Consider the following 5,682-nt stretch of genomic DNA (forward strand, 5'->3'; position numbering starts at 1 on the left):
AATTTTCACCTGAGGAAGGTTTTTGGAAGGCACGTTTGTAGCAAACAAATGCCGACCATTCCTCTTCTCTACTGCAGCGTAATTATGTTACAGTGAAAGGCTTTTAACTACGAATCTGACTGAATTGCTCAACCCCCCTAGGAGACATTCCTGAAACATGAATTTCAGTCTGGCATGCTGAACGCACTGTTCCTGCAGCTGCTGCTATTGCTGACCAGACCCTCTGTAGGAGGAGAGCACTTTAAGACAGTAGTGGCAAGGCAGTCCTGAGAGAGTGTGGGAGAGAATGGTGCTGCTTCAAAGCCTGAATGGCATTGATTAAAAGCTTCAGTATAGATTTTAAAAGTGGTATAAGAAGTAGCAATTTTATACACGAAACACCCATCTATGTAATAAGAGTTACTGACTGTCATTCTGCTGACCACAGCCTTCTAACTGCTTCACTGTTCTGTTAATCAGAGTAATAGAATAAAAAAGGATGCACTTTTTAATTTTTCAGGTTAATTGCAAATCCCAAATCAATTAAATTCTGACATGTACTGTACTACTTACAGCAATGATTAACTGTGCATCAAAGATTGCCTTTTCTCAACAGTGTCTGGTTCACATATTTATTTAATGAACATAAGCATACAAAGGTGCTCATTACAGAGTACCTGTCATAATTTTTATATATTCTTATGAAAGCATGGTGTTGGCACCAAGGTGCTGGAACCTTTTGCTTTTCATCTTGATGTCCTGCCCAAAAGAAATGAAGAGGCCCTGTTGCAGTTCTAATTTTCTTCTGGAAAATAATAGAGAAACACACATCAAATAATATTATTCTCTTACTCTAAATAGCTGAAAGGACATACAGAAAGGACAGAAGACTTAAGAGTGTCTTTCTATGGATACTGTCTTTTATCAGCTCTTTATCTGATGTCAATTACTACATTTCCTTTGCACTTTCCCAAACTGAGTTTACTCTTTAGAAAGTTCAAATGATCATTTTAAATGTTATCAGTGCAGTTTAGGAAGCCCTGTGCTGTTCAGCATCCTCCCGTCCCTGCCCAGCCTGACCACTGTCTGAGCAAGGGAATCTTTCCAAGAACTAGTCCTAGCACACAGCTCTTTAGGTAGTGAAACACAGCAAACTGAGAGCAATGTTTTAATTCCCCATTGTATCATCTGTGTACCAGCACGTTTGTGTGATTAATCTTTTCTTCTGCTCAGGAAAAGGTAGGTGCAAACCTAAACAAAGCAATGGGAGACCAGATACTTACAACAAAGTGACTCATCTCTTTTTGGTCAGTGGACTGAGATGACAAACAAAAGGTTTCTGAAGCCTCATGACACACACAACCACTATCCTCCTTCTCTGAGGGTATTTCAAAGAACAGTAATGCATGAGAAAAACCCTAAAACTGTTTAACAGCATCTTTCACATAATCAACTATAAGCGCACTCAGGGCTGAATATTGTTCTGACAAGCAAAACATTCTAATGCACAGGATTTTAAGGTTGTGCTGGAAGATAAAGGGATGGGCAGGGGAAGTAGAAATTTCTGAAACTCTTTACTGACTAGTCTGATAGACCAGAAAAGCTGAAAAATGTTTTGTTACATCTCCCTTGCTCTCTTTCATAACGGGATCAGGATATCAAGTATGCAGGTTCTGGGCTGTATCAGGAAATCTGCCAGATCTCATGTGTTTCTTCTGCTTTCAAGCCTAGTAGGACTGACACCTACTTTTCTCAAGCCTGTTGAATGACACAGGTACTGGTTGCAGGGACACAAAGAACATTCTGGCTGATGGGATTATTTCTAACCTAAATGTGGCTCTTGGTTGAGGTAGGAGAAAGAGAACTTTTATTGGCCTGAAAACAAGTCTCAGAAAAGCTGCTGGACTGCAACCAAGGGGGAGGACGACAGCCTGAGAACACTAGGCTTATAATTCTTTTATTTCTCATTTGCACCATTTAAAATTCTGAAAGCTCCTTGTCTTGTTGGCAGGACTCTTTCCAAGCTCAGCCAAGAAGCAGCCTATTTAGTTTGCTTTTTGTTGGAGCTCTTTTTTGCCTATAAAAACATTTAGGGGGATGTTAGCTTATAAAGGTAGATCTGAACCCTTTAGAAACCATCATGTTAGGTACCTGTCTTACAGAGGTCCAATGACAAGGATAAAAAGAGCATAGAGAGGAGTTGTTCTCTCCCAAATATAAAAAAACCCTGTAAGTGGGAAATCTTATATTGCTATGATGTATGTAGCCCATACAAATGTGATTAATATATAACAAGGGAAGGGCCTGTGTAAGGTTAATTACTGTGCCTGAGGAACATGCATTATCCAAAAGAGAACAGAATAGCTGGTTACTCCTGGGGCTCTCGGTAAGCTAATCAAAATACATGTAGGTCAGCACTACTGTTGTGACATGTTTCCCAGGGCTCAAGATAGCTCAGGTGTCCCATTCTGTTGTCCAGTCTCTTAAAGAACTATCTACAATAGTTACTACCGTTGGTTAAAAACTTGTGGTTTTTTTTAAGTAAAAAATGTATTCCTTTTCAATGAAATTCAAAATAGTACCTTTTTGATGTCTGTGTCAAAACATGAAAACATAAACCAAGTTCTTTAGATGGCCAAAACAGATATTTATGTTTTAAAAATTTAGTTATTTTTTTAAATCTGAAACTGCGATAAAAAATGGTATAAAAATTCAAACTGCATAACTTGTTCAAGAAGTAATTATAACAACAAATGAAGGATTTACTTGAATATTTTTGAATGCTCATTCTGTACCCTGACAATTTGGGAAAAGAGATACGGTATTCTTCACACATATTAAAGTGATGAAGCAGAGACATTGTCTTTGCTTTCAAAGTGCTCAGCATATTTTAACGAGATGGTGAAATACAGTCATATGTGCAAGCATATTTCTTTTTTCAGTTGAAACTCGTATCTGTTTCCGTTTGAAAAAGATGAAAAATGTCTACCAGAGCCCCTCAACAACTAAGTAGTAGCTGTATATTGCACATTTCATATATGAATATATGTATTTTTCCACACTAGAGCTAATTTGATGTGACATCAGCGAAAAGTAAAACAGACTTCTTTTGCGGTTTTAATGACCTTTTGTTTTTTTCAGATTTAAGGTGCTATGACAAAAAACACCTCACAGATACAACCCTGCAAAATTCCAATAATATTAGCATTATGTTTTCTGACTTAGACTTTGCACATATTCCAAGGCAGCAACTCACAAGTTGATAATTTCATTTCTGCTTAAAATTCTGGACTCAGAACTAAATTTCGGGTGCAGCCCCCATTTTTTCCAGTGGAGTTGTGAACATATGATACTCCTTATGAACCCCTTGGTGACTATTAGCTTGAAAAGCACGTTTCAGTGTACTTTGCATACTTGTCTAGAGACAGCAGCAGAAATACTGGTGCAGATTGTAGAAACATATAATTTCATGTGGAATGACTCATGGGATAATTACCATGGCATTCTCATGGAACATGTATTACTGACCATCTAGATCTCTTTATACTTGAAAGGTATAGGAAAATTTTGACTTCTCAATAAATGCCTATAGATCTCAGTTGTATAAACCAGTACATATACCATCCTGCCTTTGAGAAAAGTGGCTTCCTGTATAATGCTAAATGCTCTATAATAATTCCTAGCTCAGGACTGAGTTGAACAGCAGCTCTGCTACCTTTCTTCATCCACTGAGACACAGAGAAAGGGGAGAAGGATCAGGATTAGTAGGGATGGAGAAACACTAGGACAAACATTTTGCACAACGTACTGCCTTAAAGTCACAGTAGAAGTTCACATTGCCAATACTACTCTAGTGTTGGGAAAAAAGTATTTTTGACCCGATTCAAGTGATGAGGTACTGAGTTAGGCACAGATGCAAACCTGTATTACTGGGATCGTAACATTGGCATTGCCTGTGAAGGTGTCCTTCTAAATCTCTAAGTAAAAAGCCACTTTCAGTTCTATAAAGAAAAAAGGTAATTAAAAAGCATGCCTCTAATTTATGCCTTATCTTATTCTCCATATAACCACATGAAACTATTTTAAGTTTTTGCAAACGTTGTGCCTGGACTCAGCGTTATCAAACTGCTCTACAATGTTTTGTTGTGAGGATGATTCAGTTTCATATTGTTTTTTTAATTTTTAATATATAACATATTGCAGATCAGTGAAATAAAGCAGCCAAGTAAATCTAGAAATCTAGACATTTTAGTTGGGGGGGGTGAGAGGAAGGCAGACATTGGTTAAATCGTGTTTCCGAGTCATGAATAACTGAAGTGTTGTTTCTGTGTTGCTTAGTTACAGTTTCTGTTTAGTTGGCAATGGAGTTCACTGAAAATATTTTAGCTTCTGCTCCTGACAGCAACAAATATGTGTTCACATGTAATTTTATAAACTCAAATACTGTTAAATGCACGCCTAATATACCTCCTCAAATGTAAGCAATGGATACCATTGCCAAGTTGCAGAGTCAACACTGAACAGCACAGTCGTACTCAGCTAATTACAAAAAGTTTTCACTGGTTGGTCCATTTCTTCAGCTGTTAATACTCTGCCCTGCCATATGCAGAACAAAGTTCAAGAGCAAACATGAACAATTTGCTAGTCTGGTTGGCAGAAGCCAGGCAGTACTAATGGCCTCAGGAGGCTGACACTGACTTTATGCCAATTTCAAATCTCTGCTCAGTCTCCCCAGTTTACCAAAAAAGCTACTTTTCCTTCCAGCCACACTGATAAGGGCAACATGCAGAAGCCTGGTATATGACTAATGCTCACCAAGTGTTGCAAGGCTTGAACGGAGGGAAATATGAAACCTTGTGACCCTGACTCAGAATAGCCAAACTCCATCTGCTCTGGCGCTTCAAATGGTAAGAACGCCTCCATTTTTTACTGTGGACATTTTTGGAGGTAGGGTAGGGAATGGTGATGATTTCAGTCTTGTTCATTTTAAGCTGCAAAATTTTCATGAAAATAACTGAAAAAATATCTGTTCTTAACTTTTCCGGAAAGAACTAATCTTAAGAGATTGAGAAAATCCTCAGATTTGAAGCTTAAGTGATGTGTTGGATTCAAATGCAGTTAGGAGTCTTAAAGTAACTGGTAGACAAAAGACTTGGTTGTATTGTCAGCTGAAGTAACTTCAGAGTTCACAGTAGCTGCAGGAGCACAAGATGTAAATAGAGCAAATGGGTCTATTAACAACGTACAGGCAAAAATGATGTATGAAGATGAGGGGTTGAATGACACACCACACATCGCTTGTTGTCAGGACTAAAATATCTTTGGAATTTTAAAAGTTGTCTGGGAGCATTTCACAGCTTGAGGAGTTGCATTCAACACAGTGAAATTCCATGAGATCCTAACTTGAAAAATAAAGAGGGACTAATCATAGTGTGTAAAATTAGTGGTAGCTTATCTTGAAAGGATCATATGATCACATTTTTATCTGCAAATGGAAACAGTGAGAACTACTTAAATATATACAGTTGGTGAACTTGTGGCAGAGTCAAACGATTATAACAACATTCTTTAACTTTCTTGGAGTATGAATCATCTTTCACATAGTTTTACATGGTAAAATTGTGATGTTATAAGTCATGATTAATTCCGTATTTTTCCTTTTTTTAAAAAACAACAACAAAAACAAACAAACAACCAAAAACC

The sequence above is a fragment of the Vanellus vanellus genome (assembly GCF_965231255.1).
Source record: "Vanellus vanellus genome assembly, chromosome: 5".
In the NCBI taxonomy this organism is placed as follows: Eukaryota; Metazoa; Chordata; class Aves; order Charadriiformes; family Charadriidae; genus Vanellus; species Vanellus vanellus.